The 26,530-nt window shown below is 40.2% G+C and overlaps 1 protein-coding gene and 1 long non-coding RNA gene across 15 annotated transcripts in view; one reads left to right on the forward strand and one right to left on the reverse strand.

The window, feature by feature from the left end:
- Positions 1–26,530, forward strand: part of grid2 (glutamate receptor, ionotropic, delta 2) — a 704,448-nt gene that overhangs the window by 629,186 nt on the left and 48,732 nt on the right.
- Positions 11,695–13,550, reverse strand: LOC141375649 (uncharacterized). Its single transcript, XR_012384427.1, has 2 exons — positions 12,736–13,550; positions 11,695–12,509 (listed from the first exon to the last, which is right to left on the reverse strand). It is a non-coding gene; the product is annotated as an uncharacterized lncRNA (long non-coding RNA).

The following is a 26,530-nucleotide window of genomic DNA, read 5'->3' on the forward strand; positions in this document are numbered from 1 at the left end:
TTCTTCTGATAAACTAAGATCTGAATTGAAATGAAAGATTTAATGTAACAGGTATATTAGTCAAAACACAATACAGGTCAATGCCAATACTGTGTTTTTGTAATCAACAAGACAGGAAGTGCGCAAAGTAACTAGGATTAAAAGATCTATTCAGCTCACTGTGATCATCAATCATTATCAAATGTGATCAAGAATGAGTTTTACTCATTTAAAACATTTTTAACACAGACCATGTTTCTAATGAAATACTGCAATTCTACCATCTTTATTACCACAGCCACGTGTCAGTACAATTATAAAAAAAGACTCTTCAATCACAGTTTGCGGAGGTTAAATCAGGTTTATTTTGCACATTAACACATTAACTGTCATTGTGCTGCTTATCTAATGCAGCCGAGGCGGAGATTGAGGCACACTCTGACAGGCATGTGGGAACAGTGGGCGAGGAAAAGAAGCATTAAAGGCACACGCAACAAAAACAGCTAAATCACCATGCTATTTATTTATTTAAAATCTGTTTCCTTATCCAGAAAGCACTAGGACATGAAGAATGTGGCTGATTAAGATTAATAATGTAAAGAAACCAAAAGCCTTACAGCAGATACTAAAATAATCAATACATGATTGATGGCTGTCTAAGAATCTGTGAGTATCCTATTAGTCGTAAGAGCACTCAAGTTTTACTTTCACTTTGGCTTGACCTTATTGGCAACAGTGCTTGCACACACAAGTTACAGCAGACACATAATTAATAATTTTACTGGTTATGTATATCAGCAATATATTTTTCATATATTCTGATGTTTAATTTTAAGTCATTCTTGAACATTCTAAAAACAGTGTGCATCCCTAGTAATAGGGTAGTAACAAACAGATTAAATGTACTAATGTTCAGCTTCAAGTGATCTGCTTAAAATAACACATTTTTAGGTGAACAATCTCTTTAAATTAAAAGAAGTGAATGCCAGCTAAATTCGTTCCAGAAGTAAATGTTTAGATTTTTTTCATTGTTAGTTATTTTATTTTTTTGACCACAAAAGTCCACAATATCCCGGGGGACCTCATCCCGGGAAGCACTGCAGAAAGAACGGAAGACTTAACATTTTATTAAATCCAAAATCCCTTGTACTCACATCGCATCAGAATAACAAACCCATAAGCAGCCACTTCTCAGGAGAACTTGGAACGCGGCATAACATCTGAGGTCTCTCCAAATAAGTAAAAAAAAAAAAAGGATTATGACAGGGCTGAATTGTTGCAAAGGCACAAATTCCCTTAAAGTAAAAAAGGCTGACTTAAAAGTAAATACTGGAGCTCGCATTGCCATTTCTTTGAGCGATGTTTCTTCCTCAAGCAGATAAACATTCTCAATCACACTCTTAACGAGTCACACCGGTGAATCTTAATGACAAATGTGCTATATTACTAGCGAAATGGAAAGCTGGTTAGAAACCCACACAGCAGCAGTTCCAAGCGGGAATAAAAATGGAGCGAACGGTACTAATGCAGAGGGCATAAATTTACTGGGAGAAACATCAGTGTGAGGAAAAAAGCAAAAGACAAACAGCCTCTAAAGGATGAGTTTAATCTCCAGCTCAACAACCCTCAGGTCTGCCAGCAAGATGACCCAAATTGGATCATTAAATTTCACTTCTGTATTCCTGTGGAGATGTGAGGGAGAGGATGGCCCCTCCACCCACCATTCTTTTATTTTGGTTGACTTCTTAGAAGACAATTATTGAATTGTAAATAAGTTAAAAGGACAGAGTGTCACGGCAGTATCTAAGTGTCAGCAGCTTCCCATATTTTGTGTTTGCTGAGCATGAAGTGAGTGAGTTTGTTTGCGTGAGAGAGATTTCTGGAGGTAAACTCCAGCAATGCCCTGCTCATTCCCATTCTGTTTGTCCCTGCATCCCTCGACCACGTCTTTATCTTTGTCTGCGGGAGACAAGATGGCCCACCGCCAGGCCTTAATGGACTTTTGGAAAGCAACGAAAATAATACATCACAGGTCAAGAAAGGAGAGGCAGAAATGGGGTAGTGGTCCTAAATATTATTTTCTTGCCAGCACATATCTGAGAAAATGACCTCGGCAAGTCATAAAAATACTACCTGGGCCTCACCGAGACTCCAAATCACGCAAATAGACACAAACCATTTGGAATTACCTGAGCATTCTTGAGAAGAGTAGCAGTTTCACAAGAAATCTCATGGCTTGAATTACAAATGACACTGTGAAAGCTTGTCCCAGTGTCTTATATTGTGAATGCTGATATGTTATAAATATTATTGCTTTTATCTGACAATTTAAGGGCCAGTTGAATCTTATTTTTCCAAACTTTATCATCTATGACTTGATTTATAACAAGAGTTTGTTCTCAGGAGCTCTTGTGTAGAAAATGACAGAAGTTTGTTAAGCTAAAAACACAGAAATGTATTAAGCATGAATCTATTTTACATATCGCTCAGAAATTTTCATATATTTATTTAATTTCAGATATTTTAATATGTAATAAAATAAAATATGTAATCACAAGTTCTCATCTCCACTACTAGCCTATTTTTTTAATAAATTATTTTACTGAGCTTGTTGTAATTCATTATACAGTATGAAGGATGTGCAGTGCTGCCGCAGAACTGAGCATATGAAGAGGTGGCATAATGAAGTTTGATTTATATAATTAATAATGTGCTTGTAGAAATACATCATGGTGTATGAGTTGCATGAAATAATGATTAAATAAGCATTTACTTCAAGACAGAAGATTATAAAAAAAATAATAATAATAAAACACTGTTCAGTGTATTAAAAAATGTTAACCCTAAAGCATTTTTCATACCATAAATGAGAAACATAAAATTAATTATAAAATCTGTAAAACATGACTGAGTTGGCATTTAAAATTTTTATTGAAACTTAATAGTCTTAGGTAACATCTTAGTGTGAATGCCCTATTTCCATAAATATATGCTGATAACAGATGAAATAATAATAACAGTAATAAGTGAAGTTTCACAAGCTCGAGAGGAGCAAGTGATATGATTGATCACAGCTGGTCTTTCATCTGTAAACATTAGGAAGCCAATCTGATCATTACAAACTCTCTATAAATAGCCTGTCTAACATTACTCACTCATCTTTATTTTTTGAAGAATCCCCCATCCACCCCATCTCTGCCTTTACCAGGGGGAGCTCTCAAGAACTTCCTGATCTCGTACTTCCTCACATGCTCATTGACCAGGTGGGAGCCCTGGGCTCAACTATCTCCGAGCTCAGGGTTCTCTCCCAGGACAGGCATGTCAAACCTGCTATTATTATCAAGCAATATCTAAGTGTGAATTCTTGAAACCTATTTTATCACTGGCACTGGCAAATAAATAAATAAATAAATACAAATTTAAGGTGTCATCACATTAAAGGCTATTAAGCAAATTTTCATTGGTAAAGTCCAATAGACAAATAGTTTTTGTGAGTTTGAAAGACTTCCCAAAAGCAAAACATTTTTACAGATTTGCTCATTGTTTTTGTTGCACTTGTTGCACAGGAGTAGAAATGTGTACTTATGGTAGGCATGGGCCGGTATAAGATTCTGACGGTATGATAACCTTGAATAAAAATATCATGGTTTCAGAGTGTTGTGATTCTTGCATTAAAATATGTTCTTTTTAAATATCTGGTTAAAAAAAATATAAACTTTTTCCCTTTAAACACAATATATTTAATTTTGAGAAACATTAATATTTTGGAACATTAGACATGTCAGGCTAAATAATTCAAGTGAAACATTGACTTCTGCTGTCTTTAGTTTCAAAAACAGATTTCTTTGCAATTTAAGACGGAATCTTTGGAGACCTTTTCTGCTGGAGATACTATTATCCTAAAAAACAAAAACAAAAACAAAAAGGGAAATAAAAAAAATCTTACACATACCTTAGGAACCATATACAGAAAATTCTGGCAGTTATTAAAACGTCTTTTTCTAAACGTGATACAACTTTAAAACAATTATCTTTCCATGCCTAATTTATCATGTATGTTTTTCACCTTTGTTTAACCTCCTCCACAAAAAGTACCTGATCAAATGTTTGGGGGGAAAGAGTTACAAGCCATGAAAGAAAATTAAGTCAAATGAAACTCACCACTGAGTCCTATTTTATCTGCTATTACTATGTGCCCAGCTAGACTTACCAAGCCATTTTTTACTCTAATTTAAGCAACTCAATGCACATAAACAAAACAATATAGGTTTATTCTGAAAATGTAGCCCTATATACATTTCTGGAGATTGCAAATTATGACTGCTTACATCTGTATGCACAGCTTTCCCGCTGTTACCAGTTTGTCGCCATGTACTTGGCAGACTTGAGTCACAGAATTGTTGACCACTAAAACAAGGTTTCGGTCTGGCGAAGAAAGATTCCAGAAAGCGGGTAAGACAGAAACAGAAGCCAAAAAATAAATAAGTATAAATAAGTAAATAACAGGGTGAGGATGTGGTAAAATCTGAAAACACGGTAAAAAATCAAGCTTTTCTTTTTCTGTATTGCTATTTAAAACTGTTAGTAAGGTTTAGTGAAGTGGGTGAGAGGGTCAATCTGTGCTTTTGAAAACATTATTAGTTGGGTTTAGGGAAAGAGAGGAATGGGTCAGTCGATCGGTCAATGAGGCAGTCAGTCGACAGCAGCCTCTGAAGAATTTACGCAAAAACAGCAGGTGGCACTTCACAAGAGAAATTTAAAATCTAAAAAAGCATACACATCGGCCTCTGGTGGATTTGCGAAAACAAAAACTGCAGAAAACGTAGCCCCTGGGACGTATTTGGCACTCTTCAGAAATGTATATAGCCATTCGTTTGGGTTGGAACAAAATTACCAATCTCATTGGTAGAACCGCATTTAATGTGGCGTGTTAAACCAAAAAATTAAGGCCAAGGCAATTCCACATTGTATTCCACATTGGTGTGCACTTTGTTTAGTCACAAGGTGTTAAATATTGGCAGTAAATGTGAGCAAAAATCATTGCAGTGTGCACAGGCCTTTAACTGAAATAAAATCTGCTTGGTTTAAAGTGCCTTCATGGGTACTTTGCTTCATATATTACTACACTCTGTTGATTTTATTCAATAGACCAATATTCCCCACAAAATTTGCTAATTATGATCACACCTTACCACCTTACTAACAATCTTTTGACTGTGCCTGTTATGCCTAGAGAAGAAGCTCACTAGGTTTTGGAACAAACCCAAAGCCCATGCCCTTAAATTATTCTGAAGTCAGAAGAAAGTCTGCTGTCAGCTGAGAGAGGACAGGCTTGCTGGAGCTCTATATCTTTGTCATCTCAGCATGAGTAAAAAGCAGAAAATGTCACATCACAGGAGCCCCTGATGCAGAGGACAGGGGCTTCATGAAGTGCGCGTGTGAGGAGGACCAGCGATGGCGGATGACAGCCGTATGAGCGATGGGGAGCTCTCTGATTATACAGCAGGGTGTGTGAGCATGAACGCTTTCAAAGATGTGCATGTGTTCGCTCATATCACCGAGTGCTAAGAATGCCAGGATGTCTGTGTCCGAGGGAATTTTGACAGCTTTCTCGCCATCTTTGCTGGGATTTAGCGAAGCCTGTACTTTCCTGCTTCATGGAAATGATGCATCCACTGATCCGTGCTGTCATCACAAATAGACTGGGAGAATCTGAGGAAGAGCAAGAGAGCCGTTACTTTCTAGAACAGTAACTTTTCAACATCACAGACAAAAAATATGGTTTATGATCCAAAGCTCGGTGAGTAAAGCTTATGCTTTGACCAAACTGGTTTTGATCTCACTGAACTCCTTCTCCTGCTTGTCTTTGGCAGTTTTTGTATGGAGATAGTCAATGAAAACTGCACCACCATTTACTCAGCATCATGTCTTTCTAAAACAATATAAAGCTAATCTTATCTGCACATATCATATTGATTTTATTGAACTATAAGATACCTTTTTAGATCTTCTAAGTCACAGGTTTTTTTAACCTACTCCTGGAGGACATGTTCTTCACATGTATTTAATTGTGGTTGTAGCTAAACCCTGTGAAACAACACATTCTAACTCCTGACTTGACACACATTGGCTTGGCACTTGGTCAGAGCCCCATCATATGATGCTCTGGGTATCCTCTCAGCCTCAGATGCTTTGAGTCATTTACATTTTTGCCTCCAATTAAATGGTTTGCATGTATTTGTAAAATACAAATTTGAAACTACCCACTTCTTAACAACATAAATTAGCAGCAGGCAAATAAAAGTGGAATCATGAGTATTTATAAAAATAAAAAAACACCTAATAGCCCAGCCCGTTGTACCCCAACATCATGGGATGTTGCATTTTGTTTGGAAAGGAACATCAGAACCCAATGTCAGGCTGACTTCAATGTCCAACGTTGGACAGATGTTGCATTTTGGTTACTTTTCAACACAACAAAAAACTTTTCAACTAAAAACAACTAAATATCAACGTCTAATGATGTTACAGTGTAACAACACACCAGCAGAGGGAGCCCTCACCCGACTACTGACTCAGCTCCTCTCCCACTGCAGTCCTGTTTGTGCTGTATTTCAGCGAGAGCTCAGGCCATGCTTCCTTGCGAAGTATTGCCAGTCTACCTGCCTTACCAAGCTTTGTTCCAAGTGACTTTCATGACCGCTTTTCTGTGTATGACCCTGTCTGCTTTGATCACGTATGTTACCCTGTCCTCGGTAGTCTGTTTCCCATATCAAATGGAGGAGGGGGAGACTGCAGCCTTGATCAAACTTGCAAAGTCTGAACTTACAAGAAGAGGAAGCTGGACTGAACTGTGTGTAACGTTAGGCTACTTAATATTGAGGAAAAGCCCCAATCAGATAGGCGAATGTCGGCACCCCCGCTTCCGTTTTCAGATGTCTCCGTTTTCCCCCATCCATGCTGAATCGGAGCATAAGCCTTTTAGAATGAAAACGGCCCCTCCAGCCTTTCCAAAACGCTCCATTTTCGGCACTCGAAAACTCTGGCGTAGTGTGGACGGATGGCGTAACCGTAGAAAAACTTATGCGTTTTTAAAACGAAAACTAATTAGTGTAAACGGGGCCCTAAACTCCCCGTTACATACAGCTTGATGTTGTGTAGACATTTCCAGTATTGCATCTATTAGACATAGGATTTTGGTTGCCATACTCAACAAATAAATGTCAGTATTTGACGTCATTATGATCGTGATTTAAGATGTTGGCTTTGTTGGATTTTGGTCACTTTCCAACACAACCTAAAATCAACAAAATATCAACGTCATTTCCCGTTGTTATTGGACATCAAAATAACATTGTCCTCAGACTCTAATATTAACGTCTTATGATGTTGTGATTCTGCTAGGAGTGGTACAAAGTAGTCGTGTTCGCATTCTAAGTTCTGTGAAGTCATACAATGTGTTTATGTGAAGAACAGAATCATTTATGAGGTTTAAATCACTGAAAAAGATCCGGCTCCTGCTCACTGGTATCTTCCGACATTAAGGTATGTGATCAGTCCCAAAACACAGTGGAAGCCAATAGCATTTGACAACCAAAGCTGATGTAAGATTTTTTTTTCGGCGGCAATATTTAAATTTGTGACAGACAAAATCTGTTTGGCAAATGGAGATGGCAATCATGTCAATTTCTCCCAGAATAAATTCTTGCTGCCTTGGGAAGACTGAATATTTATAACTTTTGAATAAATTGTAACTGTAGTTGTATCTGCCTGCTATACCTTGTGTTTTATATTGACAGATGGTTAGGTTAAGTGCTTAGAGCTGGGTTACTTACTGCCTCTTAAATGTGGTCAATGTAAATAGAATAGTTTTGACTGTTTATTATAGAAAAATTCACACCCCTGTAATGATAGAAAATTAATCAATTTCATTTAATCATAACGCTAAAATTGTCAATGCCTTGTCAATGGCACATCACCATATTGATGCCAGAAGTTTCTCATTTAAAGTAACAGAGGACCCTGTGTGTTGTCAATTGACAATTGAGGGATACCCAGAGTAATAAGAAGGGGTCATTTCAGTATGAACAAGACGAAAGTGAGAATGTTGTCCGAAATAGACTCTACAAGATGTTGTTCTAGCTTTTGGTTAACTGGACCTTAAATAGGGAGACAAAAACCATTAAAAACATTGTAATTTGAGCATGTTAAAATCTTAAAAGACTTTATAATAAAGCTATAAACAGAGCTTATGCATGCAATCATCTTCACTTTACGATAATCAGTTGCTTTCTTAACTACTGTTTTGTCACATCTGTCATTGTAGTTTGATTGCTTTGTTGTTGAGAGGAAAGCATGCAGCACATATTTACAAAATAATCTAAATGCCACACTCAGCAGTGATGTTGGTGTCAGGATGTCCGGTAACAGTAAACCAATGCTTGAGGGTGAACAAAGAAAGGAACAAAGAGCACTAATTAGAAAATAGTAGTTTGGTTTGTGAGTTTAAATAAGCACAATAGTAAGTAAATAGTGATAATTTTATTTTGCGTGGACTGCGACTTTATGGTAATACTTTTGCTGATATTTTGACAGACATTCTTTTTTTCACATTATCTCATAATATCACATACAGTATAATGAAAGAGATAAAGTTTTGCACATGGGACAGTGGCCTTTAGAAATAATGACTTCCAAAATGTCACTGTTTTTTAAAAACTGAACTGAATGATTGCTAAAATAATCTGTTAAATATTTGTTTTATGAGGAAGAGAAAAGTTGCAGAGAGGTTAGGCGAATTTCTTTGCAATCAATCTCTCCATTCTCTGAGGCTAAACTTGCAGTCTCATGGCTGTCTTAGCTGCTTTATCTTTGGCCCTTTGTGTGGGAAGCTCAAAAGGATATGCACAGACCCTCTTCTCTTTTCTTTTGAAGGCTATGTCTCACCCTGGTGTGTTTGACTAAATGATCAAAAGCCCAGTTCAGCTTATACATAGCCTCAAATTCTATGTTATATTAACTTTTGCAGGGTGTTTGGGTTTTGTATGTGCAAACATTCAAAGCAGTTGGAGAGGTGGCAGAGGTTTGCAGCAAGCATTTGAATCTGATTGGTTGAGCAGCATTCAAAGAATGTTGAAAATTTGAAAGCAGTGGCAAACTATCAGTCTGTGTATTAGTGCAAGGCATATTTTTGTGATTCTGTCCAAATTAGATTGTTACTAGTGGTCCACTGAAATGAAAAATAAATAATTCTTTATTCTACTGAATTTTTTTTTAACTTTGGAAAAATAATTTATAATTTTATTAAACAATATAAATTAATTTTGTAAGAGATTTTAAACATAACTTGTTTATTCATTTTCTTTCAGCTTTTCCCCTTTATTCATTATGAGTCACCACAGCTGAATGAACCACCAACTTACCCAGCATATGTTTTTCCCCAGCGTACTTCTTTTCAGCTACCGACCCAACCCTTCCAACCCAGTAGTGGGAAACATCCATACACACTCATTCACACACATACACTACAGGCGATTTAGTTTATTTAATTCACTTATAGTGCATGTCTTTGGACTGTGGGTGATACTGGAGCACCCAGAGGAATCCCACACGAACACAGGGAGAACATGCACACTCAACATAGAAATACCAAGTCCGTAGCTGGGACTCAAACCAGCGACTTTTTTGCTGTAAGGCAACAGTGCTAACCACTGAGCCACCATGTTGTCCCTAATTATACCTCTGTTGGGCTTTTTTAGACTTTGACCATAGCACGTGTAAGCTATTCAACTGTTTTCTCTGCTGCTCTTGCACTTTGACTGGCACAGCAACAAACACAAAGTTATCAAAATGAATGGATTTCATAGTGCATTTCTTTCCATGTCCAGTGTGAAAGCCACTTTACACCACACAGTGACTACATTTGGAGGGAGGATAAAACCAGCATGGGTATTGCAATTGAAGTGCAGCATAGGCTTTTTAGGCTGCTATTTTTGATTGTTTTGTTTTTGTTTTGTTTTTTTTCTGCCAGAAACCTAAAATTTCCCTATTTGCTAACCATGTTGTTTGTGAAAAATGACTATTTATGAATGATTGAATCCAAAAACCTAAAAATAAATAATGAATTGAGAAACAACACAATAGAGGTTTTTTATGAAAGAGTCAGAGTCATTTATTCAGAAATGATTATTTATTTGGGAATGAATCAAGTGTGCACATAAACGTCTACTTATGGATTTGTATTATTTTTATTGGCAGTATAAAAATACAAAAACTGTCAATTTTTTTACTGTAAAGATTGCCAAAATATTTTATTAAAATATTAGTCTTTATTAACACACAATTTTTACTTATTTTACCCCATCTTCCCTGCTGTATATAAACAACCTTCTTGTCAACACAGTGTTAACACAGATGTGTGAGTAAAAGGAACTGAAACACTGAAGGAATTTTTCCACATTTTAAATGGCTTCCATTGTTATGAACAGTGGCAAATAGTCCATGCTATTTATACTTTGACTTTTGAGCAGTTTTGGAGCCATTTTTAATAATTGCTGTCTGCTTCATTAACACTTAGTTCACATAGCTTGTGTTTGGACTTCATGTTATTTTCACTTTTTGTAATTCAGTATATTTTGTCTTTTATTGTTGTTAAAACATTTTGTGAACAATGGTTTTAATTGCTGTTGGCTTGTTTGCCGTTTCATCTACAAGTAGTCGACGCAAGCCAAACATGTCGATTAGTGTCAAACCCAATCAATCAGTCAATAAATCAGGAAGGACAATCAGAGAGAAAGCAGTGTTAAATGGATGCAGAGCTGGGTGGCAGTGATGAAAACTGGCACATGATATAGGTCAAATTCAGAGCTCCTCCCAGACATGGATAAATATTTTTCCAAGGGAGAGCAATTTTCTGTACAAGTCGATGCTTTTCTTTAAAGAAAAAAAAAGAAAATGAGAATTACACTTCTTTCTGTGCTTCACCACTCCCACTAAATGTCAAAGGCATAATTCATCTGTTTTAGCAATCAATAGCTGACACGTCATATTCTCCCTCAAATGTTCACTCCCTGCTGAGCGCACTGCTGTTTGCCATTTTCGTGCTGGCGTGTTATGGGAAATTGACAAGTATTTGACTGCAAAATATTAAGACTTTGACATGATGGTTATTTTTATGTTGAGTAAAGAATTATGGAAACTCATAGATATAATATCATACCTTTTGGGTTTTTTTAAACCCGTCATTGTTTACTTTACATCCTGCCCACTTGTTTGCTTGCAAATGAAAGTCTGTTTGATCCAATTCTCATTTAATGAACGCACTTCCACAGGAGAAATAATGTCATACATAGTGTTTGCTTTCATTAAGGTTTTATTGATACCAGTGCCAAATTGATACTTTTAACAGTAGAGTGGTGTATTTAAATGGTGAATGAACCAAAGTAAACAAATTTAAAATGATGAACAATGTAATACATAACGTTACAATAATATCCCCTTTTACACAGTGATACCGGTAAATATCAGGAAAATATCTGGAATGACTTTACAGTAAATTAAAAAAAAAAACGCGTAGTCTACATTTTTATTTATTTATTTTTGAAAGAGTGAAAAAGTGCTTCAGGATAATAATCATCTAGTTTTGTGGCAGGGGTTACATTTATTTTTTGTTTGTTCGATGAACTTACCATCAACAAACATTCACCGCTGCTGCGCATCTCGATGTTAACTTTGCAGTTGTTTATTCCGCCGAAACGCCAGTAAAGACTTAAATTATAGCAAAACAAGACAGAGATTTCATTGCAGCAATTACATGGCAGGCACGTTATTTAAAGTGTGGTGGTGTTTGTATCTGATTTTTATATAACACATTAACATATTTATACACATAGCTGGACCTGTATATAGTAGGGATGTAACGGTATCAGAATTTCACGGTACGGTATTACCTCGGTATGAATGTCACGATACGGTATTTATTGAATCATTTACAGGAAAAACAAAACTTATGAAAATACTCCAAAAAAGTGCCAAAAGTGTCAATGACATACAAATTAGCTATCTATCTGTAAGCTTTGAAACAGGAACTTCAATTTTAATAACAAAAAATTATTAAACCATGTAAAAAAATAAAGTTTCAATTTAGTATTGTTGAAAACTCATCACATTCAAATCACTCACTCACTTAGATAGAGATGGGTTTTAAGGAAAATTATTATATAACTATAATCTGGTAAAAGCTGGTATCTCTGGGTATTTACAATGTCACCTGCAACAGAAAAACACCTCTTATTTGGGACTGAGGTTTCTGGGACAGAGATATGACTTAGCCCAGGTTGACAGCAGTGGGTAACGTTGTGCATTGTCTTTCCCCCACTTGAGAGGACAAGCCATAAGTGAGATAGAGGTCTCTTTACGGTACAAGTCAATGTCTGCATCAATCTGAACAGTGTGTTATGTTTCTGCAGTCCCCATGACTGTTATTAGTCATATTCCCCAACTTGCAGGCATGTGCACACATAGGGCTCAACCTGTGCAGTGCACATGCCCTTTTTAGTCTTGGATAGAAAATGCCCTTCCAAAATGATCAAAAGTGCCCCCGCGACGCGACACACTCTCCGTCCCGCCCTTCAGTAGGCACGCGACAACACCGCTCTTGAGTATGCGCGCTCAACCCCCCTCCCCGTTTTACAGTACGCGCGCGACAACAACCGCTTTAGGTTTCGATCATTTCCAGCTCTTTTTCATCCCCGCTACTAGAAGCACACTCCATTTCCGCATTACTGGATCTGTAGTGACAACAGACCGCAAAGGATGATGGCCACGCCTGGGCTGATGGGAATTGTAGTTTCCGCTACCTCCCGTTCGCTTCATTCGCCTGAGCAAATTTTCTCAGAAGACCTATAGTTTTACAGAGTCATGCGACTACGGTAATATCGAAAAAAATTGCTATTGCGGTATGACGGTATTTACAATACCGTTACATCCCTAGTATATAGTGTTTATTGGTGCTGTCAAACGAATTATTGCATTTAAAAAAAGTTTGCACACATCGATGTATTGAAAAAATGTTTTTTGCGTGCCACATTTTCTTCCATTTTTCAACCAATGTCTTGAATATTCTCCCCTATGTCAGCAAAACCCTTGAAAAGTCTATAAAAGCTGTTCATCATTTCTTATTTTGGCTGATTTAAACTATTATAAACAACATAAAACAGAAACTTTGTGATGTTCTAATAACGAATCCGATATGTAGAAGAATGACTTCCTGTCCTCCATGTGAATATTGAGTGTCATCAATGACGTCAAGTGAAAACAACCTATATTCTCTTTAAATATGCACCTGTCAACTCATTATGCCTGTGTTATTGCCATCTACAGATAAAGTATTTTTGGTTTGGGTTTTAGTTTTCAGCTATGTTCATCCAGATTTTTTCTGGTTTCTGTACCATAAAATGTCTTTAAAGTCAGAATATTTGAAAGTATCCAGATTTTTCCTACACTATTTTTCTCACCATCTATAAGGAGTTAATTTGTAATATTGCAAAACAACAGATTGAAAAAGAGAAGTGAAAAAAATAAAGATTCATGCCATATCCCATTAGCAACAGTATTTCAGTTCTAGCTCACTGAGCTGTCCTGGACTGTTTCTCAAACATCTGTGCCTAATTATTCCTCTCTCGCTTATAGATCCTGTCTTTGGGAAGAGGTACGTCCTTTTGCATATGGTCTGTGATGGACTATTAATTGCTTTTCCTTCATTTTCTGTAGAATAGAGAGTGCTAATGACAGCTCAAAGCCAATTAGAGAGGATAGGAAATGCGGGAGAGGAAGTTGTCACATCGGTATCTCTCTATGTTGTCTCCATCGAGCGCACATTCGAGCACAGGCCACCTGGGTGTGTGTTTTCAGTGTTCCCTATGTGAAGACCGATGCTCAGCTGTCCCTCACTGAGAACTGCTAATTAATGATACTCCTCAATGCTTTCCATGTTTAATATTCATTTCAATGGTTCTCTGCTGGGGAAAAAAGAGATTGATGACTTTGCCAGAAGACTGCATGCAGGTTTTGAACATTTGTATTGCTTAATACATTATTTTGATGGTGGAAAAAACATACATTTAAGCATCTCAACAATAAAACTACAATGCAGATTTTTTTTTCTGAAACCAAAAAGTATGTTTACTGGTTTTTGTGGTTTACAAGGAAAGAAATGTGTATAATGTCACATGTATGATGAGGTGATTTATGAGGACATGCACTTTAAAATCATACTTTAACCGGGTCTTTTGACATTCAAATTTTGCTACAGGTTTCCAGTGAAGTTAGGGATAGATAGATGGATAGATAGACAGACAGACAGACAGACAGACAGACAGACAGACAGACAGACAGACAGACAGACAGACAGACAGACAGACAGACAGACAGACAGACAGACAGACAGACAGACAGACAGACAGATAGATAGATAGATAGATAGATAGATAGATAGATAGATAGATAGATAGATAGATAGATAGATAGATAGATAGATAGATAGATAGATAGACAGACAGATAGATTAATAGGATGGATGGATGGATGAATATATGGATGGAATGACAGATTAAATAAAAGTACAGATGGTTAATGTCTGGATAAATTAATAAATATTAATATTAATAAGTAGATGATTAATGGCTGGATTAATTATGGATAAAAAAATGACAGACAGACAGACAGATAGACAGAGACAGACAGACAGACAGACAGACAGGTAGATAGATAGATAGATAGATAGATAGATAGATAGATAGATAGATAGATAGATAGATAGATAGATAGATAGATAGATAGATAGATAGATAGATAGATAGATAGATAGATAGATAGATAGATAGATAGATAGATAGATAGATAGATAGATAGATGAAGCATTTGCTAAAATGACTCAACCACTTTGCATCTCTCGAGGAAGGCAGTAAAGTGTAGTTTAAAGTATCAATGCTCTACTTTTCCCTCTAGACTTTTTCTTCTAACAGGGAGTTCAGTTGAGCTGAATTTTAGATTTGACGAATTTTGGGGCTTATCTGTTTTTTTCCCTAAAATCATCAGTTGAAACAAGTAGCAATTACACAAACATTCACCATTTGTGTTAAATTTTACATTTGCTACTCATTTCAGTAAGAGCAGTAATTGTGGCTTAAATTCAAATCTGAAAGGATACAGATCTTTTAAGCATAAATGGATCTAATGAAAAAGAGCTGTAGATTGAAGTGAAAAAGAGCCTACTTTGTCGCTGGGGACCCATTCTCTGAACAGAACGAAGCCGACCTTAATGGAGGTCAGGCTGTTGGATGTACAAAGTCTTGCGGCTGGAACGATGGCCTTGGGGACCTGAGCGCACGCCTTTTGAAGACGTCTCAGCAGGAAATCTGAGGACGAAGCTGATTGGCTCTCCGTAATGTCGTCCTGGGAGATGATCACTCAGCAGGAATGTCCTCCTTCATCAAATGAAGCGGCCCCTTTTTCCACACTTCCTCAGGTTCTCTGGAGCTCACTTCTGAAGTGGCTAATGCTTTTGACCTTTTTAAGTTACAACCTGATAAAGGATTTTTATAGGATTTTTTTTTTTAAGAGTAATTGACAAAATTATTCTGCACTTAAGCTGGACTGGTAATCTGGTTGTACAATTCACATAAGAAGAATCTTAAGAGTCTTTCCTAAAATTTCAAGCCTACAAACAATTCACATTTTCCAAGAATTTACACATTATCTGATCCACCCGACATGATTTCTGAAACATGTAGGTATTTTACATTTAAAAAAATTGATTTTAATTGTGCATTTGCTTACATTTGCATAAACATTGTAGTGTACAACACTGATGCACTGTAATAACATCTACTGTAAAACATAATGGGCACCATTTTAACGATCTAGGCACAAAGTCATATGGTGCAAAAGCATTAAGAGCATGTCCGAATCCACTTTTGCTATTTTAAGGATGAAAAAATTACCCTCTGCGCCCCAGGACATGGCCTAACAGGGTTGTGCTTATTCTCTTAATGAGTTATGGGTGTGTTTTGAGCATAACATGCTTTACACCATGCAGAGTTTCATCTCTCTTCCCCTTTAAGAGTCAGTTGCGTCACGCCATGGTGCATTTGCTTTTTACATGGCGGACTTTGTAAGTGGAAAAACTGAACACTTCACTAGCAAGAAAACACTTAAACAGATCATCTGCAGCGCAAGGATAAAGAACAAGCCTCCTCCATTTGGCCTCTTTTTTTTCTTTACTTCATTCCTTTACTTTTGTAGAGTAAGGAAATGGTGGAAGCTCACTCCACTGAAGACATCCATTAGCCTATATTAATTTCATTTGTTAAGTGCAAAGATTTGTTTCAAGGCTATTTTAAATTCAGTTAAAACTTCCAGCAAACGAATAAATGAACAATAATAATAATAATAAATGAATAATAATAATAATAATAAGTGTGGTTCTGGAATTACAGTATATCCAAACACACGTCCTATTCTTATGCCTCATATGGTGATGCAAATGTCTTCAAAACCTGAGAGATGGACAAATCTAAACTTGTTTTTATTAAAACAAATATAAATATACATATAATAAATTATAATACTACTACTAATAATAATGTCATTATACAAATGCAAACTGTCATGAATAAACTGAAAAAAAAGCTTCTGACATGAAGAAGGCAGGTGGTGGTTTTTATACATTTATGTAGAAAATAATAATTTTTGTAATATTTTTATCCTTTAATTTTTTTATGTAAAGATATTTGTATATTGCTGTACACCATGTGTGTATTAAGCAATATGTAAGCATTTGAACCGGAGCAGATGCATAACTAACTTGCTCTGTGCTGGACTTTAGACCAGCTTTTACTTAGTCAATAGTCTATTAATAGTCTTAGTCTATTTAAGTTCCTTAAAATAGCAATACACCAGCAATGTGCCTAAACACACCTCTTTTATACGCTGACACATCCATAGGTCCACAGAGTTCCAAATGGATTTGCTATTTAAACAACGTTGCACAAAACGTAAAAAAATTACAGTTGCGCTGGTCTGAAAATAGAAACAAAACACATTGTGTGCTTTATTACGCCAGGTGTATGATAGCGTCACAATCTCGAGCGATCTAATCATTGCTCTTTGCTGGTAAACATGCAGATCGCTAAAAGAGTACAAATCCAGGACTACAAGTTCCAGTCATGCACCACACACACACCTGTTCCAGATCACGATTGATTAAACTCACAGAGTGATTAGATGGACTTTAAACACAGCGCGCACACACACACACACACACACCTCTTGGCTGAGTCTTGTTATACTGTCCCTGTGAACAATACGACATGTTTCCCTTGCCTTGCCTTGACTTGCTTTATCGTGTTTTTGACCCTCACCTAGTTTGTTTGTTTGTTGATGTTGTCTGCTGCCTGCCTGTATTGACCACTCACCTGTTATTTAAAGAGCCCATATTATACATGAAATAGGGTCATATCTTGGTTGTAAGGGTCTCCAACAACAGTCTAATATGGTCAAAAAACACTTTCATGGTCCTATAATCTGCATTTATTTTTACCTAATTATTCCAGCGACTCCCGTGTTTGTTCCCAAACCCTTCCTTAGCGCGAAGCTAATCTGCGCTGATTGAACCGATGACAGTCTGTTGCGATTGGTCAACTGCCTTTAGTGAGCGAGTGAAATGCCCAACAGCTAATCAGCAATATAAAAGTAATCACAGTTCATACACGCTCGATAGTGTAGGCGTGGATTGTAGCTGCCAGTGGGTCAATGTAAATACAGTCGATGGACTTGAAAATACAGACGACTATTTTATTGAGCAAAAACTCCAAAAACTGTCGAGGAGATCTCCTAGCTTGTCTCACTCTGCTCTTTTCACAGACACACACACAAACAAACATATTGCCCTCGTCCTCGCGCGCGCACACACACACACAAAAACACACACACACCTCCGGATGACAATGCACGCACACACACACAATCACACACACATACCTCCGGACGACAGCACACGCACACACACATACGCACACACTACCATCATCCACGGAGCTCCGTAAACAAAGCAGCACGCGTCGTGCTTTTAACGTGACTTTGCACGCGATAAGAGAATATAGCCAGTTAACCTGATACAGTACACGCGGTTACAAGTAACAAATCACAACTAAATACATTTGCAAGCTAGAGTAAACAAGGCAACAACTTAAATCGCACGTACTTACACTTGAGAAATGGAGGAAGAAACCCATCCTGACGTCCATCAGTAAGTTACTCTTTACTGATCCTTCCTTTAACTAACGCCGATGAAGTATTCTTTGTAGCATGTAGTTTGCAGAAGTTTCCTGTAGTTTCCAACTGCTAGTTATAATGCTGAGGTTTCATCTTTGGGTAGAGACACGATAATATCCATCTGCAGTGTGACTTCAATCGACCGGCATTTTTGTGTGTGTGTGTGTGTTTGTGGGTGTGTGTGTGTGTCTGGGTTTCTATGTCAGAGGGCGGGGCCGCAGGTTTGAAATCTCCCAGGTTTGCGCGTGCACGTGAATAACTTGGTTTCGTTTGTACGTCATGGCGAAACACATAATGACTCGGTATCAAGGCGACTCGTTTGAAGCACTATGAGTCGACTCTTTTTTATATGAATCAACCGTTTTAAACACTGTTCTCTTACAGATTTAAGCCTTAGCTGGATATTTTACTTTACTTAGAGCTGTGTTACACAATACATGGAGGGGAATTTTCAAAAACCCATAATATGGGCTCTCTAACTACAACTGGATTTGCATGCATACATTTGTTTGCATGTGATTGTGACTGTTGCTCGCCTGACCCCTCCCAATAAACCTGCATTTGGATCCGCACCTCCTTTGTCAGCGTCCACTTCACATTACAGGGAGGGCCCAATTTGTTGTTAAAACATTCACAGTTTTCCCCCCTTAAAATTCACATAAAAATATGTATCTGACTAGCTTCAAACTCATTTGGAAAAATCTCTAAAATCCTGCCTCCTAGACTTACATTTTAACAAATGTGGGCGAGTAAAGACAAATTATCCTGCATTTTGGGAAATATGTGTCGTGCTTTAGATAATATTGGAGAAATGTCTGTGTATCCTTTTGGCACTTTCATTTACTCTTATTCAGGGGAAGGTGTAATATTTCTCTCAAATGTTCTTTCTAAATTAAATATGTGTCCTCAATAAAGGTGCAACGGAATTAGTGTGTACATAATTCACTTTGAATGAACCAGGTTAAAAAGGAAAAGAAACATAAAAACTTTCTACCATGTCAGAATTATGCAGCTGTGTCCTTTCGGAGGTTATCGATTTCATAAAAGCTTTGATTCGTTTTATACTATAGGGCTTACTTCTCGCCAAATAACAGAGGGATCCTGCTGTCTTTATAGAGTGTTGTCATTTTCCCAAGCCATTGAAACCACAAGAGCGTTGCAAAAACTACATTTCCAATACAATCACATCCAGTGTGTGCCTTTGACTTCAACTCAGTGCCCTGTTGTTAGGGGGAAGCGTTGAATATGTATGGGTGAATATGAATCTAATGAGGGCATGTGCTTGATGCCTCCTTTAAAAACAATATCCTGATTAGGATGCACTGAGCATTGTTTGTTTTAGGGAAAATGGCTTGAAATAATTACCTTGGCGCAATCAAAATCACAGTCTCTTTGATTGCTATGGCCGCAGGGCTGCAGAATTCGAAGACATGCTTCACTTTCTTGTCTTCAATGTCCTCCAGGTCAAGAAGTTTCTCTTTTTTTTCTCAATTTCTGTCTTTTTGTGCCACTTCCAGCCTGTGGTGTATTTCTTCTCTGCATGCAGGACTTGTGTCTGTCACATGCCCATTATAATGCAGTTGTGGCAATTTTACCACCTGCAATTGTACCGTGGGCAATTTCTTTCTCTGCTGTCTGAGTTCAATTGAATTAGAATCAATAGAAAAGGGCCTCTGGTATAACGGAACAATCTCCATTCAGCTTCTCAATTTAATGTTCTGATGTTGTGGTGAGATTTTTTGTGATTTTGTGTGTGTATGTTTGTCTAAAAAACACTATAGATGAATACACACTCTCACAGACATTTAACCACACATTTCACAGTAATGTGTACTATAAAGAAGCATCAGTAATATAGGTTATTGTAACATTTGTTAAGCTAAATGCTATTAAAGATCCATTTCAAGTCTCCATAGGTAATTAGCATAAAAATAAGTAATCAGATTATTTCCTACACAATTAAACCTCCAAAATTGGCCCATGACAATAAATATATATTTTTAGAAAGGATCAGACATTGTTCACAGTCTGATATATGTTATGGATTCCCTATAATAAACACAAGATATCAGCATGCATGACTCATAAATATTAATTATGTGATATTCTGTCATGGCGGGTCAAGGAAGAGGAAATGAGAATTCATTAGCAGTTAAACCTTTAATTAACTCTGAATAACAAAGATGCAACAGGAGACAAAGAAATTACAGCTTCATAATCCATGTAAAGACCAGACAATGGACTCAGGAAAGAGAGGGATTTGCATAGCATAATGAGAAACTAAACAAGGCACAGGTGAACAACATAATCATTTCCTATAGAAAATTAGAGCAGTGGTCCCCAACCTTTTTATCACCACAAACCGGTAAATGCTTGACAATTTTACCGCAGCCTGGAGGGTGGGGGTGTTGAAAGATGTGTGAATGGTTGCAGTCATTTGCGATCTACTGTTGATCTTCTTCTTGCACAGACATGCTGAATTCACCTGATTTGTTGACAAATGGGTTGCAGATCAATTTCTTGGCAGTTCCTGGGGCCTTCACTGGGCCTTTTCCCTTAAGCAAAGAAACTTTTGAAAGTTTCTTTCTCATGTTGCTGTTTGTGGGTTAAATTTTGGTGCTTAAGTGTCCAAGATGTAACCAAGAGAATATGGTAATTTTTCAAAATAAAAAAAAATTCAAAATAAAAGATCGTTCAGACTCAGTTAATAAAAAGAATGGAAAAAATTAAACATTTCTTGTGCGGCCCGCTAACAATTGATCCACTGACCGGTACCGGTCAATAGCCTGGGAATTGAGGACCACTGAACTATAGGCTACAACAACCTAACAACCCACTGAGGGGAAAAGGGAAATGCTTACCAAAATTTCATGAAAATTAAATGGATATCAAAACCAAATGAGACTCATTCAGCCTTTTGTATTGGATAATATTAAGTTCCCCTTCGGTTGGGGAACTTCAGTGCCATAGAGTGGATTAATTGAATCCACGAATGGGAGATTCGGACCAGAAGCTGCTTGTCTGGAGAGTTATTGACCGGGCCAATGAATGAAATTAATTGGCAGCGTAAGCTTGCGCAGGTGCGCTGCATCGGCAATTATCCCAGCATATAAGCGCACCTGAAGCCAGCAGACGCTATCCTTTTCGCTTCAGATCCTTTCTGAGTGAGTCGATGAGGGTTCCTCTTGCTGTTCAGCACTTCAGAGCGAACGAGTGTGTCTCCCGGTCCAGAGTGGGTCTTCGCGGTGGCAGACGGTCGAGCTGGGTTTCTCCCTTGCGGTTCTTTGGGTCCGGTCCTCCAGAGCAGTGCGATAACTCCATTAGCGAGGGCTCTGCCTGCCTGGTTAGCGCGGGCCAGCCCCTCGCGGTGGCTCATACGCACAATCAGACTCGGTTACGCGATTCAGTTCGCGAAACGGCCCCCCAAGTTTACGGGCGTGTATTTCTCCAGGGTCAACCCCCTGTCCGCCCCTGACTTGCGAGAGGAGATTGCTGCCCTCCTGGCGAAGGGTGCAATCGAGCCGGTTTCTCCAGCCGAGATGGAGAGTGGGTTTTACAGCCCTTACTTCATCGTACCCAAAAAGAGCGGTGGGTCATGGCCAATCCTAGATCTGCGCGTTTTGAACCGCTGTCTGCACAGGCTGCCGTTCAGAATGCTCACGCAGAGGCGCATTCTCCAATGCGTTCGTCCTCAGGATTGGTTTGCAGCCATAGACCTGAAGGACGCGTATTTCCATGTCTCCATTCTTCCACGCCACCGCCAATTTCTGCGGTTTGCGTTCGAGGGTCGAGCGTGGCAGTACAAGGTCCTCCCCTTCAGGCTCTCTCTGTCTCCGCGGGTCTTCACCAAACTCGCGGAGGGTGCCCTAGCGCCCCTTCGGCTCGCGGGCATCCGCATACTCAATTATCTCGACGACTGGCTGATTTTAGCCCACTCGCGGGAGCAATTGATTGTGCACAGGGACAAGGTGCTTCGGCATCTCCGCCTACTGGGGCTTCAGGTCAACCGAGAAAAGAGCAAACTCGCCCCCGTGCAGAGGATTTCTTTTCCCGGGATGGAGCTGGACTCGATCACCATGGTAGCGCACCTCTCCGAGGAACGCGCTCGCCTGTTGCTGAACTGTCTGAGGGAGCTCGACAGCAAACTAGTGGTCCCACTGAAGTTCTTTCAGAGGCTCCTGGGGCATATGGCATCCGCAGCCGCCGTCACGCCGCTCGGGTTGCTCCATATGAGATGGGGTCGATCGGGTCCCCAGACGCGCATGGCACGCGGGCACACACCGGGTCTCGGTTACTGCGCTGTGTCGCCGCGCCCTCAGCCCTTGGAACGACCCCTCGTTGCTACAGGCCGGTGTGCCTCTAGGACAGGCGTCCAGCCATGTTGTTGTTTCAACAGATGCTTCCAACACGGGTTGGGGGGCCGTGTGTCGCGGGCATGCGGCTGCGGGCCTGTGGAAGGGTGCCCAGTTGCATTGGCATATCAATCGCCTAGAGCTGTTGGCAGTGTTCCTCGTTCTCCACCGCTTTTTACCGGTGCTGGAGCGGCAACACGTGCTGGTCAGGACGGACAGTATGGCGGCGGCGGCGTATATCAACCGCATGGGGGATATGCGCTCTCGCCGCATATTTCAGCTCGCCCGCCGTCTGCTCCTCTGGAGTCACCCGCGGCTGAAATCGCTGCGCGCCATTCACGTTCCAGGCACGCTCAATCGTGCAGCCGATGCGCTCTCACGACAGCTGTTATGCCCTGGAGAATGGAGACTCCACCCCGAGTCTGTTCAGCTGATATGGGCGCGATTCGGGGAGGCCCAGATCGATCTGTTTGCTTCCCCCGAGAACGCTCATTGCCAGTTGTTTTTGAGACCGAGGGCTCTCTCGGCACGGATGCACTGGCCCACAGCTGGCCTCGGGGCATGCGCAAGTATGCGTTTCCCCCTAGTGAGCCTGCTCGCGCAGTTTCTGTGCAAGGTCAGGGAGGACGAGGAACCGGTTCTGCTAGTTGCGCCCCTTTGGCCCAACCGGACCTGGATATCAGAGCTCTCACTCCTCGCGACGGCCCTCCCCTGGCGGATCCCTTTGAGAGAGGACCTACTCTCTCAGGGACAGGGCACCATCTGGCACCCTCGCCCCGATCTTTGGAACCTCCACGTGTGGTCCTTAGACGCGAGGAAGACTTAGGTAACCTACCGACTGCGGTGGTTAATACCATCACTCAGGCTAGAGCCCCCTCCACGAGGCGCGCCTATGCCCTGAAGTGGAGTCTATTCACTGAATGGTGCGTCTCTCGCAGAGAAGACCCCCGAAATTGCCAGATTAGTGTTGTGCTCTCTTTCCTTCAGGAGAAGTTGGACAGCAGGCTGTCGCCCTCCACTCTCAAGGTTTACGTGGCCGCCATCTCCGCTTATCATAGCGCGGTAGTTGGCGGCACCGTGGGAAAGCATAACCTCATCATCCAGTTCCTTAGGGGTGCTAGGCGAATTAATCCATCTCGCCCCCCTCTCATGCCCTCTTGGGATCTCGCCCTCGTTCTCACGAGTTTGCTATCCGATCCCTTTGAGCCACTCGAATCAGTATCTCTAAGATTTCTGTCCCTGAAGACAGCTCTGCTGGTTGCGTTGGCCTCCATCAAGAGGGTCGGGGACCTGGAGGCATTTTCGGTCAGTGACTCGTGCCTGGAATTCGGGCCAAATTACTCTCACGTCATCCTGAGACCCCGCCCCGGTTATGTGCCCAAGGTTCCTACCACCCCCTTTAGAGATCAGGTAGTGAACCTGCAAGCGCTGCCCCCGGAGGAGGCAGACCCAGTCCTTTCTTTACTTTGTCCAGTTCGCGCTCTGCGCATTTATGTGGACCGTACTCAGAATTTTAGATCATCTGAGCAGCTCTTTGTCTGTTATGGTGGTCGGCAGCAGGGGAGTGCCGTATCGAAACAAAGATTATCCCACTGGATTGTGGATGCCATTTCACTCGCTTATTCGAGTGGAGGTCAACCGTGTCCCCCGGGAGTACGTGCACACTCCACTCGGAGCGTTGCATCCTCTTGGGCGCGTGCACGCAGCGCCTCTCTAACAGACATCTGTAGAGCTGCGGGCTGGGCGACACCCAACACATTTGCAAGGTTTTACAATCTGCGAGTGGAGCCGGTTTCCTCAAGGGTATTAGGTAACCCTTTGGTGATTGAGGAAACAACTCGGTGGGGTGTTGAAACACGCTTGCTGCGCCATTTTCCCTAACACGGAGGTACGTGCGCCTTTTTATCTGTCAGTAAAGTTCCCCGTCAGGTGAGCCCTGCAGATTCCTCCGTGGCCCCCAGCACTGACTCAGCGGAGGAGTCACTTGCTGGCCCACTACGTTGTAGGTCTGCCCGCTGGTCAGCCCGCGTTTTGGGTATAGGTGCCTGCTATGCGTGATCCCCACTAGGCGATCCCATATGCTTATTCCGCCACGGTTAAGTCCCCCTCCTGGGCGGACCCGTGTCTTCCCTCTCCGCTAACCACTCTTTTGCTATGCGTACTCCCCCTTTTTAGGGCTAGTCCATATGTAAATTCTGCCATCTATCCCCCCCTTGGGTAACGTATGGCCTCCGCAGCATCCTCCCTATCGGCATTGCACGCTTCCCAACGTACTGTCGTATTTCCTAGAATTATCTAGATGCTCACGACTTCCCAAAAAATATATCTAAATCCGTAAAACTTCTGTTGAAGTAGGATAAATTAGGGCCAGGGACACATTGGAGGACCGCGCCTCCCATGATGTGGGTGGGTCACGCTTGCTTGACTATCCCCTCATCGGGGGCGTTGGTAAGGTGCAGTCATTATGGCGCTTTCCATACTTCTCCCATTCGTTCATTCAATTAATCCACTCTATGGCACTGAAGTTCCCCAACCGAAGGGGAACGTTCGAGGTTACAGAAGTAACCCTTCGTTCCCCAAGGAGGGGAACGGAAGTGCCATACTCCGTCGCCATAATGACTGTCCCTTAGCTGTTTGAAAGTCTCTTCAGCTTAAAGGATAGCGTCTGCTGGCTTCAGGTGCGCTTATCTGCTGGGATAATTGCCGATGCAGCGCACCTGCGCAAGCTTACGCTGCCAATTAATTTCATTCACTGGCCCGTTCAATAACTCTCCAGACAAGCAGCTTCTGATCCGAATCTCCCATTCGTGGATTCAATTAATCCACTCTATGGCACTTCCGTTCCCCTCCTCGGGGAACGAAGGGTTACTTCTGTAACCTCGAACGTTTTGTCATGATGGAGAAAGCAGGCAATGAAAAAAATAGACTACATTAAGCTATTCTTAAGTCAAAAAAAGAACAAAATCCACTTGCAAATGATTCCACGTGAACTTGGTACAGTATGGCACAATTAAAAACCATTCTTGGCATGCATTTCTCAGCCATGCTACACCGGTACAGCATGTATGTGCATGGCATCTACACTCTGTTGACCTACTGTTAGTTTCTCTATGTGAAAGCACACTATTTTTATGTATTTTTAAAACTAATTAAATAACGCTCTGTTTATAGCAACACTATTTTAAAATGAAGCTGGATCTGTAGTGACTGGCCTGGATCGGCATAGATTAGACTAGTTAAGTAAAAATAAGTATTGACCCTCTATTGGAAAAGGGCTAACAATCACAAATCTTAAAAAAAAAAAATCACAATCTATGTTATGACATTATATACAGAAAGTCAACAGAGGTCATTGTAGTCAACAATGAGTAACTAAACAGGACACAGGTGAGCAAAATAATCGATTACTATTGAAACACTGCATTGTTTTTTGATTAATGTCTAAAACACATAAAAACATTTCTGTTTGTGAATAAAACCACTGTTGTTCAAATGACTCCCTTAGTTTTGTTACTGTGAAACATATATGAAGATTGTTGCACAAAATGGCAATAAGTCTAAACTCTAAAGGTCTGTGGATATGCAGTGTGGTCTGAACAGGCAGCCAAGCACACTGAGCACTTTTAAAGGGAGTCCGCATGAGGGGGAGAGTTATCAGTTGAAGCCTGCGGTGAAGCTTCATATCTGTAAGCAGTGAAGTTGCATCTGCATTCGTTGCAGTGAAATGACTGCTGCTCTTATCGAAATAAGCTCTCGGTGTGAGAATATTCTCAGTGTTTTCTGAAGCCAGGAGCCACTCACAGCCCATTTTACTGCTTTAGCAGACTGACCTGTAGTTGCACGCCGTGTCTGGTAAGCCGTTTGGA

The sequence above is a fragment of the Danio rerio genome, chromosome 8 (assembly GCF_049306965.1).
Source record: "Danio rerio strain Tuebingen ecotype United States chromosome 8, GRCz12tu, whole genome shotgun sequence".
Taxonomy (NCBI): domain Eukaryota; kingdom Metazoa; phylum Chordata; class Actinopteri; order Cypriniformes; family Danionidae; genus Danio; species Danio rerio.